This window comes from Temnothorax nylanderi, unplaced genomic scaffold, assembly GCF_030848795.1.
Source record: "Temnothorax nylanderi isolate EJ_2023f unplaced genomic scaffold, tnyl_v1.0 TNYL_tig0272_pilon, whole genome shotgun sequence".
NCBI classification, from domain to species: domain Eukaryota; kingdom Metazoa; phylum Arthropoda; class Insecta; order Hymenoptera; family Formicidae; genus Temnothorax; species Temnothorax nylanderi.
Window position 1 is genome coordinate 117,086 of NW_027249334.1, and position 13,146 is coordinate 130,231.

General features: G+C 48.1%; 1 protein-coding gene and 1 long non-coding RNA gene across 2 annotated transcripts in view; both read right to left on the bottom strand.

Annotated features, from left to right (window-relative positions):
* The window catches only part of LOC139780350 (kinesin-like protein KIF19), an 84,033-nt gene that overhangs the window by 44,911 nt on the left and 25,976 nt on the right, over positions 1 to 13,146 (bottom strand). The gene's annotated exons all lie outside the window — the stretch shown is intronic.
* LOC139780349 (uncharacterized) lies at positions 966 to 5,778 on the bottom strand. Its single transcript, XR_011720210.1, has 2 exons — positions 5,152 to 5,778; positions 966 to 1,038 (listed from the first exon to the last, which is right to left on the bottom strand). It is a non-coding gene; the product is annotated as an uncharacterized lncRNA (long non-coding RNA).

Below are 13,146 nucleotides of genomic sequence, written 5' to 3' on the forward strand. Positions count from 1 at the left end.
CTATCTCTCTTATGTGGTCTGCAGCACAAATATTATGGTTGAGAGATCCATAAGATATAGCTGCACGGTACAGCACTGAATCACTGCATGATTGAGAGTTTAGTTCCATTGCGCGCGCAAAAGAATTTCTGCATAGAATAAAGTGGATTTGATAAGGATGTTTTAACTTTATAAATATACTTTTTTCATAAATATATTTACGAACACAAAATTTCGTAATGAGCCGACACTGGTTTCTGACATTCACCCGACATTAAGAAATATTATATTATATATCCAATTCAAAATTTTATTACTCTTTTTAAACTGAATTTGTTTCTTAAGATAATTTTTGAAAAATTATATATTTGCGCTGGTTATGCCATATGTAGACTATATATAACACTTACATTAAATTAAGAAGTAGTCTACCACGTAAGGCAGTTGGCTCACGATCCAGAGGTCCCGAGTTCGAATCCCACCAAGGTAAGTGTTTTTTTCAAATACGAGAAAATATTTATAATCATAGACTGCATCTTAAGAAACAAATTTAGTTAAAAAACAGTAATAAAATTTCGAAATAAATAATTTTTTTTGTCGGGTGAATATTTGTTTATTATGGTTGTAACATCCATATATTATGGTTGCAACATCCATATAGTAGCTACCCTCACTAAGGTTAGGGCAACCATATAGGTCACTTCCAGAGTACTATGGTTTCCATAACCCTTTTGTATGGATGGGCGAAAATTAACATTATTATTCTGTTGTAGCAACCGTAACTTTTTCTCCGTGCGCGCTACTGCCGAACGGCGACCAAGCGCCTTAAGAGGTAAAACCTCTTCAAAAGCAACGCCAGATACACTGGGTTGCGTAGGCGGCTAGCGATCGCGTGCTACTGCCGAGGGCGTCCAGGCGCCTCGAGTCGGTGAACATTCACGCGCTGCTGCCGTAGGCGTCTAGCGCCCAAGAAGATCTGTCAAGCCGTGTTTTTTTTTTTTTTTTTTTTTTATAGGTCCAATGAGAATTATCTGCAGTACCCAGGAATGATCCTATAACCTGCATAAATCATATATAATTAGTAATGTACACAGCAAAGGTAATATATGGAAAAGACGTTTAATTTCCGAGTGAGCAGATTGGGGAAAAACTTGCAAAAAACCCATAGTAGTGGATATTAGGTAATAATGGGAGACGAGGGGGAAGGAAGAGGGAACAAGGACTTGAGGGGTTATGTGTGTGTCACACCAAATCTAAAAAATGCTTAGGAAGTTTGCATCTGATAGTAAGTGGAATTTCCTTTATGTCGTAATTGCCGTTACTAATGAGGGGATTTTCGTGATCATTATTGTATGTTTTAAGTATCATACCCCGGATAACTTCATTTGTATACTCTGTCTGCGTTTGAGAGTGCAATTCCGTAATACGTAATTTAGGAAGGTTTAGTATGATGCGTAGAAACTTGTTTTGCATTATTTGTATGCGTTTCATGTAAGACTCATGTGCTGCAGCCCAAACTGGAGCCGCGTAGAGTAGCACCGATCTGGCACAAGTTTTGTATAGAAGTAATTTATATTCGGTTTTAAGTTTACTTGATCCATTTATGACTGGATATAATTTCCTGAGTGCACCCTGAATTTTATTGACTCTATCATCTATAGTCGGTTTCCAGTTTAGTCTATCATGAATGTAAACGCCAAGATATTTGACTTTTGAGGCCCAGGGAACCTTAAAGCCTGCTATATTAATAGAAGGAGGTTTAGGAAGCCTTTTGCGTGTAATAATAATTGCCTCAGTTTTTTTCTTTGTTGATAGCCATCTTCCAACTTTGAAAAAATTGAACGATAGCATCAACGTGCCTTTGCAGTCTACTAGTGAGTAAAGCCGGACTCCATGAGAAGGTGTAAACGGCAGTATCATCTGCGTAGACCGCAAGCTCCGTTTTAGGGTCCTTGGGAATGTCATTTATAAAGATGTTAAATAAAATGGGCCCCAATATAGACCCCTGAGGAACACCGGATATAGCGTCATAAATGGATGAAGTTTCTCCTTCGAAATTTACAATATATTTACAATCTTTTAAATATGAGCGAATAATTTTAATTAAATATTCCGGCATGCTAAGAGTGTTCAACTTAAATAACAACGCCTTGTGCCAGACTGAGTCGAAGGCTTTTTCTATATCTAATAGAGTCATGGCTGAGCTTCTCTTTTTGTTTATCTCCATAGCAAAAAATTCAGTAACTCTAAGTAATTGTTGCACGGTCGAGTGGCGAGCCTTAAAAAAAGCCAAACTGCTCATTTATAATAATATCATTATCGGACAAAAAGGCATGAATCCGTGTTAATAAGACCCTCTCATACACTTTGCTTAATGTGCTTAACAGGCTAATGGGTCTATAATTAGCTGGTGAGGTTTGCGGCTTGCCCGGTTTCGGAAATGCTAAAATTTTAGCTGTCTTCCAACACGAAGGAAAGTAATACATACGAAATGAGTTCAAAATTATATAATAAATCTGAATTATGACCCTACGTGATGAATGTTTTAGCATTGTAGTAGTGATTTTGTCAGAGCCAGGAGCTTTATTGTTTGGAAAAGATCTGATAATGTCAAAAATCAATCGAGGAGTTATAAATTCAAGTTCACAATGAGGTATCTTTTCATCTAATGTTTCAACATACTGATTTACCACGTTTTCAAATGGAGATGCTAGACTGTCTGCTTCTTGATACACTTTTTGGAAATTTTTTGCCAAAAGTTCAGCTTTTTCCTTTGGGTTATATGCAAACAAGTTATTTCCAAGCTCAAAAGGTGGAGCAGGAGTTTTATTTCTCTGCAGCGACCGCCACAGTCCCCAGATGCTGTTATCGCTAACTTTGGCTCTTTTTAGACGTTCAGCCCATTTTTTGTTTTTTGCTTCATTTAATTTGCTTTGTATAATATTGTTAAGAGTGTTACGGTAAATCTTATATTTATCATAACCAAAATGTTGGAATTTTCTACGTAGTAGTTGGAATTTTCTACTATAGTAGTTACGTAGCTTAATAAGTTTGTTAATATCTGAAGCAGCTGTAGGGTCTGACGTTACATGATTGAAATTATGGGATTGCATCTCGGTGGACTCCCTTAAGGCCCCGCAGAGAAACTGTTGCAGTTCATGAATATAGGAATCTATCGATTCCTGATTTTGCAGACTATGTCTAATTCTCCATTTGCTTGTGGCAATTGTAAAACCTTCCCAGTTGACCTTATGATATTGTTTTAAAATCCTCTTAATTTTTGTTAATTCTAGGTTTAATAGAATGGGAAGGTGATTGGAGGAAAGCTCGTTTGCTGTTTCACAATTCAGATTTTTTGCAAGAAACAGATCAATATTGGAAGGTCGTCTACGGGGCGCCTTGTGTGAGTAAGTAGAACTGTGCAGGATATTAAGATTATTCTTATTTGTATAGTTTAGAAGACTGATGCCCCTGATGTCATTGCTAAAATTGTTCCAACAACAATGGCGTTAATGTCACCACCGATTAGAATTTTACCGTGTGAACTGTTTTTAAAAATTACGTCTAGTTTATCAAATTCGAATTTTATGCTGGGAGAGATATAAGTAACTCCCAAAGTTAGATCTATGCCAGACAGCAATTTAATCATCAAAATTTCGCAACCATCTACGTCTAGTGTAGGAAGGGTGTGGTAGCGTATGGATTTATTTATAATAATTGCGACTCCTCCCGCTTTAACACGAGCAGCATCCAAGCGAATTATATCAAAGCCGGTGAAATTTAGTTTAGTGTCAGGATGCAGCCAAGTTTCCGTAACAAGGGCAATATCAATATTGTTCGAGCAAATAAAGTGATTAAATTCCAATTCTTTATTATTAATGCTAGTGGCGTTTCACAAGCAAATCTTTAGAGGAGAGGAGGAAGGGGTGAATTTTAAATCAATTCAGCCGCCTCAACGAGCATCTGTAGCTTACTGAGACCATCAGTACACGTTACTAACTTTTTGTTAAGTTCTCGAATAATATTGCACATTGATTTGATATTCACGATTTGACTTATTTAGTTTTCGAATTTCATATATTAGGCTGTTAAAGTCAGCTATGTCACCGGAATGTGCAAAGTCATTTGGGATGTTTTGTTCGTTGGCATTTTTCAAGGCCTCAATGTATGTTTTGGGAGGCGAGTAAACACGCTTGTTCGCCGAGGCGGTTGAGCCGACTGACAAAGGGATATCATGTCCGATAAAATTTGAATAAGTTTTGTATCTCATTTTCGAAATTTCACCCGAATTATCATGCAAGTTTTTATTAATTTCATGCATAGCCGAGCGGGTCGGACGGGAAGACGTCCGTTTTTCTAAAAATTTTACATATGTCTGGCATTTTGTATAGCTCGCAGGGTGTTCCCCTGAGCAATTACAGCATTTTGCTGGTGAGTTTTTATCTTTCTTACAATCTGACGTGAGATGATTTTCCGCGCATTTAACGCATCTAGGTTTTTTGTAGCAATTGGAGGAAGTATGGCCAAATGCTTGGCATCGGTAGCATTGTACTATAATCTTGCGATTGATAAACTTATCCCAATAAATTCTCGAGTGGAACAGATAACGGATTTTTCTAAGATGTGTAAGTGAGAATTTAGCACACAAATTGATCTTATACGTCGCGTACGTGCTATTTTCATCATTTAGCTGAGTGCAAGAATTGACTTCTATCCCAAGTTTCTTTAGTTCATTTGAAACTGTTAGGTTTGGTATGTTTGGGAGTCCTTTTAGAGTGACTGTGAGGGTCTTATCCTCTGGGAGTGAATAAGTATGAAACGCGTACTGTCTATCAATCGCAAAACTTTTGAATCCTAAATAATCGCTGAGTTTGAAAAATTGAATCTTAATCTGGTTACCTAAAAACTTTAGGTGAAAGTTTTTGCCAACACTTTGTTTTAGCTGATTCGCGAATTCAGCGTAGTTACTAATTTTAGAAGCTAAGTAAATTGGTGGTGGTTTTCTATTAGGCTTGTTCTCATCTGAGTTTGCTACCGATGCCGCGTCACGATCAGTTAATCTGCTACTCACATGTTCGTTATTTACTTGTACTGTCTGCTCCTCCTCATCTCTCTCAAGAAAGTCTAACGTCTCGGCTAGGCATTGAAATCGATTGGAAGTATTGAACTTACCTTGTAGTTGAGTGTTTGTTTCTACTCGGGGTAGCTTATCCTGGCCAGAATGACCAGAAATGTCGTCTTCGGCCTGGCGCTTAAGCGGCAGCCTTGTCGGATTATTACCCTCCAATTTGGAGGGACGTCTTGAATCCTGTTTCTCTGGAGACACCGCGCCTGGCACGCCGTCCAGGCCTTTGTTCTCCCAACCGCTCCGGAATTTGGTCACGCTGATACAGCTCGCACAATACTCAAAGAACTCTGAGTCACAGGGAATCCTGACAATGCGAAACTAAGTATGCTCCACCGCAGCTCCGATCTGTCAAGCTCCGTAGGGGGTCCCTTTATATACAGGTCGTGGTCGAATATGAAACACGAGCAACGGTACAGGCGATGCGGCGCCCATCGCCCATAGCGGCGTTGATGCGAAGTAGCCGCCGGTAATACAGGGCCGTAGAGTTACCGCGCGGGCGTGTATCACAAGTAGCGTAGACCGCCACATGTGTATAAACAGTAGGTACACATGTAGACGGGGGTGGATGGGGAGGTGGATTTCGGTTCGCGTGGAAAGTTGAAAACCCGAATCGTACAATGATATAGACCTCGTTTTGCCCTGTAAGCAGGGGTGGGGTGGGGTAGATCTTGCTTTGCGTGGATGATTCTCTAGACAGCATTGTACTTTCCACTTTCCAAAGCGAGATTTACCCCACCCGATTCCATCTCTACTTATAAGGCAAAACGAAGTCTATCATTTACTATGTTTACGCGAGCGTTACTTCTAGTAACTTACGATAATTCCTTCGCATAAACGGGATTTTGTAGTAACTTGCGATAATTTACTCCGCGTAAACGAGTGAATTATCGTAAGTTACTACAGAAGTAACGCTCGCGTAAACGTAGTAATTGTACGGTTGATGTTTTCACGAGAACCAAGGTCCACTCCCACCCACCCCTACCTACGGGGAAGAGGCGGTAGCCACCCGACTACATGTGTACTGTCTATACACATATATTAGCAAATTACTTCCTTTAGCACTGACACAAACTTGTATATTTTTCAAACTTTTTTCGTGACATGTTCATAACTTGCAAATAATGACCGACCATTAAGTTATAAGGAAAAGTTACTCAGGGTCATGTCCTTGACAACATATATCAAAGTCAAAATCATTGGAGGTGCCTCTCCTTATCTTCATTTTTACCCTTTTCTATGCCAACTATTCAGACTATTCTCTGCTTTAACAAAAAGACTGTTCAATATATTAACGATTCACTGCTTTAAATAATTTTCCTTCGTTCATACATGTACATTTCCGCATACATATTAGTCGTTTATGTCTTTTAATATTCAAAATAACTGCTATACTTTTCAAACTTTTTTTTGTTAATATTTTTTTAATAAAGAACGAGCGACGGCTAAAACCTTTTAAATGTTACTCAGGAGGGTGACCTCTATATAATATATGTGAAGGAGAAGGTCATTGAGGAGGGGTTCGTAAGTGTAAATATTTATCCTTTAGATAGTATAAATCATTACAAATAATCGATATTTACACAGATATATACTTTATTAAATTGACAAGAAAAGATCGTTTAATAACATAAACTTACGGTAATTAAAAATAGAATTTTATTGTATGTAAATGTGTCAAAGAAACTGCAACTCACAATCAGTCGTGGAGAACACGCAAAACAATTTGTAGCATCTTTCAGCTGGAAATAATGTGAAACCTGGGTAATTATTTACAAAAAGACCCCACTCGCCAATGACCTTGACCTTGACATATATTGTCAAGGTCATGACCCTGAGCCGAGGCCCGGCGAAAGATTAAATTGTCGGACCTCGGCATTAATAGGGCTCCAAATGTTAGGCGCACGGCTACCTCGGCCCTAAGTTTCGAGGTGGCCGGCCCTAATCATAAGGAAAAAGTCGATGCGCTGGCCTCCAAAATGGAGGAAGCGTTATCTGGCAAGGAGGGGGTCCGTATCACGAGGCCTGAGCTCACATATGAGCACAGACTCTCAAATATGGACGGATCGGCTACAGAAGCGGACATTATGGAGGCGCTTGCGTCCAAAGGGGAGATCTCCCCGATGGCCATCAGGGTGGGTCCCCTGAAGAGGGCCGCAAACGGACTCTATACGGCCCTTGTTACACTCCCGTTGGCGTCGATCAATAAACTCTCGAAAGAGGTAAGGGTCGACGTGGGGTGGTCAAGGGCCAAAATGGAGGTCCTACAAAAGAGACCCCTTCAATGCTACCGGTGCATGACACTGGGACATACAAGGGCAACGTGCAAGAGCCCCATCGATCGCTCTGGACTGTGCTACAGGTGCGGACAGAGTGGTCATTTGGCCAGTGCATGCGAACTGCCGGCGCATTGTGTTATATGTGCCGAAGCGGGCCTTCCCGCTGATCGTCGAATCGGCGGGAGGGCATGCAAAGGAGGAAAAAGGAAGGTGAAAAACGCAACTTCCTCAAAAACTAAGGGAGGAAATAAGTCGAACTCGGGCGGTACTGGGACCCCCAAGTCGGATCCCACACCCCGAAGAGTAGGTACGACGACTGAGGGATCGGTTTCCAGGCCTGAGTCCAACGGGGAAAAAACCACACGGGAACCCCCACGGATAGTCGGGAATGTTAAGGTAAAGATGGTCTTGCCAAAGAAAGGCAAAGATACCAAGGCGGCTAAGAAAACTCTGGGCGTGACGACAAAGTCAACCTCGGAATCTAAGCCTACGGTAGAAGAGGCACGGAACGCTGCTGCAGGCTCAGTGAATAACACAGCCGGTAAAGCGACGACAGATGAAGGATGGGCCACTGGTGAGGGGTCTGCAGGGTGGGCAGATCCCAGCATAAAGGCCCTATGCGATACGGTGTTACCAAATGACACCGCAGAGCATGAGTCGATGGAGGTGGAGGACCTTAGGAACACGGCTCAATAATGCCCCTGGAGGTACTCCAAATAAATCTCAACCACGCCCGCGCGGCACAAGATCTGTTTATGCAGACGATGGCCGAGCGCGGGTGTGGTTTGGGAATAGTGGCGGAGCCGTATATGATACCGGCAGACCACCCCTGCTGGGCGTCGGATAAAAGCGGCTCTGCCGCAATATACTGGAGCGTGATGCCACAATCCCCGCCGTGCTCTCGCGGTGAGGCCGGCGAGGGATTCGTGACGGTAACGTGGGGGCCTATCTCTTTCATTAGTGTATATGCCCCTCCAACCAGGACCTGGCCAGATTTGAACAGCTGTTGGACGAAATAGGAGCTAGCGTTCGTAGGCTGGTTCGATCCGATGGCTCTGGCCAGGTCGTTGTGGCCGGGGACTTTAATGCGAAATCCGCGTTATGGGGGTCTCCGGTCACAGATGCGAGGGGCAGAACTCTGGAGGCCTGGGCGGCGGGCATTGGCTTATGCCTTGTAAACGTTGGCCAGGCCAGGACATGCGTGCGCCGGCGGGGGTCCTCCGTGATAGATATCACGTGGGCAACCCCCCCCCCCGCCGCGCGCCGCATATCGGATTGGGAGGTGGCCTCAGACAGCGAGACGCATCACCGAGTCGGATCACCAGATGATCCGCATGAAAGTTGAGGTCACCTCCAGGGACGAGACGGCCCGTCGCCGGGCCATGATAGATTCTAGAAAGAGATGGGCCCTTAAACAGGTCAATCATGACCTGTTACAGGCAGCGATCCTAGGGATGACCTGGAATGACGAGGAGGGTGAGATGCGCGGCGCGACTGCGGAATCCGATGATGTCGAGGGGGAGGCGGAGGCGCTAATATCGCTAATGGAGCGCGCTTGCGACGCTGCTATGCCTCGCCTCCGCTATAGACCCCCGCGACGTGCCGTGTATTGGTGAAACGGCGACATTGCCAGTCTCAGGCGAGTCGCCAACTCTGCCAAACGCGGATGGATGAGGATCCGCGCGGGTCGGCGCGGCCCCTTGAGTGAGGAAGAGGCGGGGAAGGCCTGGCGTTCCGCCCGTCAGAACCTCTCCCGAGCGATCAGGGCGGCCAAGGAGTCCTCTTGGAAAGAGCTCCTCGCCACACTAGAGGATGACCCATGGGGGCGCCCATACAAGATTGTGCTCAACAAGCTGAGGACACGGGCGCCCCCACTCACGGAGTCTTTAGACCCCATTTCGTCGGCAGGGTTGTCGACACGCTATTCCCTGCCGACAGGGGCGGGGGGTTGGGTTTTCCAGGATCCCCGCCCAAGAGTGGAGCGAAGAAGAAATGGGGGTCTCCGAGGAAGAGCTGGCGAGGGTCCTCCGCAGGGTCGGGAGGGGCAAGGCTCCCGGCCCTGATGGCATACCAGGGAGGGCATGGACCCTGGCCGCCGGGGGACTGGCCGGTCGGATGCGTGGAGTTTTCACCAAATGCTTCAGGACCGGCCGGTTCCCCAAGATCTGGAAAGGGGCCAGTCTAGTGCTCCTGCCCAAGGCCGGAAAGCCGCCGGATGACCCGTCCGCGTACAGGCCAATTTGCCTGCTGGACGAGGCGGGAAAGATTCTGGAAAGAATCATCGCAGAGCGCCTCGTCCGGCACCTGTCCCGGGAGAGAGGTCAGAACCTCAGCGACGACCAGTATGGCTTCCGTGCGGGAAGATCTACGATAGATGCAATTATTTGCGCTGTCTCCCGCACGGCGGCCATGATGAGGGAGGGAGGAGTAGCGTTGGGCGTTGGCTATGATATTAGGAACGCCTTTAACTCCCTCCCCTGGCCAGTGGTGGGGAGGGCGTTGCTGTATTTCAACGTCCCTCCCTATCTAATTAGGCTTGTGGAGGACTACTTCCGGGACAGAGGCCTAATGTACGTGGACCGGGACGGGGTCCTCAGGATAAAACTCATGGAGTGCGGTGTTCCACAGGGGTCCGTGTTGGGCCCGCTTCTGTGGATCATCGCATATGACGCGGTCCTGAGGACCCCCTTCCCCGCCAACTGTTATCTGACGGGATACGCAGATGACATCTACATGGTAGTTGGCGGGGGGGATGGCAGGAGACGCTTGGGCTGGCAAACGTTGCTTCGGCTAGCGTGGTGCGCTCTATAAAGAGACTGGGCCTCAGGGTGGCCCCACAAAAGACCCAAGCGACCTGGTTCTACAAGAGGGACCGGGCGCGGAAGCTGCAACTGATACGTCAACGGCAACTGTGTCCCATATGTGGCGACAAGGTGTCCGGTCATCACTACGGTTTACTCACGTGTGAGTCCTGCAAAGGATTCTTCAAACGCACCGTCCAGAACAAGAGGGTCTACACGTGCGTGACTGAGGGATCCTGTCACATCGATAAAACTCAGCGGAAGCGGTGTCCCTTCTGCCGTTTTCAGAAGTGCCTCGAGGTCAGCATGAAACTCGAAGCTGTGCGGGCGGACGAAATGCGAGGCGGTAGGAACAAATTCGGGCCCATGCACGACGGGTCGTTGTGGGGACCACCCCCGAGAGAGCTCAGTCTCACGGTGGAGGGAATCCGCGTTCCCATAGAGCCCAGCCTGAAGTACCTCGGGCTGTGGCTCACGGAAAATGGCAGCTTCGGCGAGCACATTGCTCGCACGACACCGAGGGCGAGGAAGGTCGCAAACAACCTCGCGAGACTGCTCCCGAACATCGGGGGGCCAAGCGGGCATGTGCGCCGCTTGTATGCGGCAATGGTCCACTCCGTGCTCCTGTATGGAGCACCTGTGTGGGCGGACGAGGCGGCGACGAATAGCCGCATTAAGAGGGAGCTAACGGCGACACAACATCTTATCGCCGGGAGAGCCGCCCGCACATACAGGACCGTTTCCCATACGGCGGCAACGGTCCTCGCGGGAATCCCACCGGTGATCCTAATGGCCCAATCGCAAGCCGAGACGTATCGGCGCACGAGGGCTGTCAAGGAGGATAGAGGGATCGCTGGCCTCACCCCGCAAATGAGGACCGCGCTGAAGCTGCAGGCCAGGGAGACCCTTCTCCGCAACTGGGAAGAATACTTGGATGATCCCCAGTTGCGATTCGGAGAGAGGGTCCGAGAGGCCGTGCGGCCCGTCCTGCAAGAGTGGACGGACCGCAGGGGACGCGGAATTAGTTTCCATGTGGCGCAGATGCTCACCGGGCACGGATGCTTTGGTGAGTATCTGTGCCGAATTGGCAAAGAGCGCACCACGGAGTGCTATTATTGCCCGGAGGGGGCGTACACGGCGCAGCACACGCTGGAGCTCTGCCCGGCATGGGAGGGGCTGCGCCGTGCCCTCCGGGACACCATAGGGCACGATCTCTCCCCCTCGGCCATCATCGCAGCCGCGGTGGGACCGGGGGGTGAAGAGAAGTGGAAAGCTTTCGTCTCCTTCTGCGGCAAAGTCATGTCGCGGAAGGAGGCGGATGAAAGAGTTAGGGAGGGGGTGGTTCCCCCTCCCCAAGCTGACGGAGACGACGCTCAAAGCAGCGATGAGAGCGACAGCGAAGAGGAGACGGATGAGGACGCACCGAGTGTGCCGGGGACACGAGCGGTGCCTGTTAGGCGCCAGCCCCCGAGGCGGTGCGTCACCAGATGCCCGACGAGGAGAGGGCGAAGATAGGAGAACAACAGCGGTGGGGAGTGGGGGCGATGCCCTCTGACGGGGAAGTCTTCTCCCCCATCCCTCCCGCTGGCCTGTTACAAAAGGTGATAGGTGTTAGGATGGGGATGTGGTTGTGGAGGGGGACGAGGATCTCTGCATAGCGGGGGCTCCTCCTCTCCCTCTACTTGCGCGATGTTGCGTGAGAAAGGTGACGGGGTGCGCTGGGGCCTGCCCTCGGGTTCCCCCGGTCTCTCGGCCCGTGGGTGGGGAATGGTGGGGAGGCGGGCTTTTCCCGTGCCCTGTCCGCCCGCGGGGGGGGGGGCTGGGGGCCCGGCGGTCTGGCCCCGGTGCAGGATCCGTCGAGTCGATTCGTCGACACCGCGACGAGGCATGGGGGGGGGGCTCGGGCGGGCTCCCTATGGGGTCCCCGCCACTGGCGCTCCTCCCGTGTCGTGACGGGGGCGGTAGTGGGACTTGGGGGGATTCGCCCCCCCTGAGCCCTGGTCCCGTCTGCCTTCTACGAGAAGGCGTGAGGAGGGGAGGAACCCGCCGCCTAGGCGACGGTTACTCCTCCCCCCACTCGCTCGAGGGGGTGGGGGAGCAGTCGGGGACAGCTGCTTGCCCGCTACGAAAGCAACTCTCGAAGGGGTGGTGACGGGTGGGGATAGTGTCCCCCACCCATCACGAATTAATTCAAGCCCGGCAGGGCTAGGCGTGGGGGAGGCTCACGGAAGGTATACTTGTAATTCCCGGGGCCTCCCCAAAAAAAAATAAAAGAAGCGCCGCGAGGGACACTCGAGGGGGTTTTTAGTGGGTTAGAGCCCCACATAACCGCCCTCCCCACCCCGGCGGAGGGGGTATCCGTGTAGATTTTCTCCCCCGTTATCAAAGAAAGAAAGAAAGAAAAAAAAAGGTCATGACCTTGAGTAACCTTGACCTTGAAAAAAGTGGCGGTTACGATCCGTTTAAAAGTTACGAAGCATAAAGTTTTCGCTTTGTAAAAATTATTCAACGATAGCACGCGCGCGCGCACACGAACACACACACACACACACACCGAAGGGGGGTGCGGGGTGCCTTCGGCGTGGATTTTCCACGCGTGAAAAGTTGTAAACCCATGTGGCACCTCGTTTCGCGTGGAAAGTGCATGCGTGGAGGCAGTAGGTTTCGCCCCCTGCGGTCAAATGGGTTTGTGGCGTGCTTTACGAGCTCGTTTAAGTAGAGGTGGTATTAAACAAGATAAGTTAGTCGATCATCTGTGTGAATATTTGTAGCGATATACAATAAAAAGAATTGGAGCCATTTTATGTATTACTAGATGACATAAAATATATGTATTCAGGAAATTAATAGAGAATATATAATGTTTCATTATGTATACATATAAACGAGCTCATAAAGCACGCCACGAACCCATGTGACAACTCGTCTTGCGTGAAAGGTGTATGTGTGGAGGCAGTAGGTT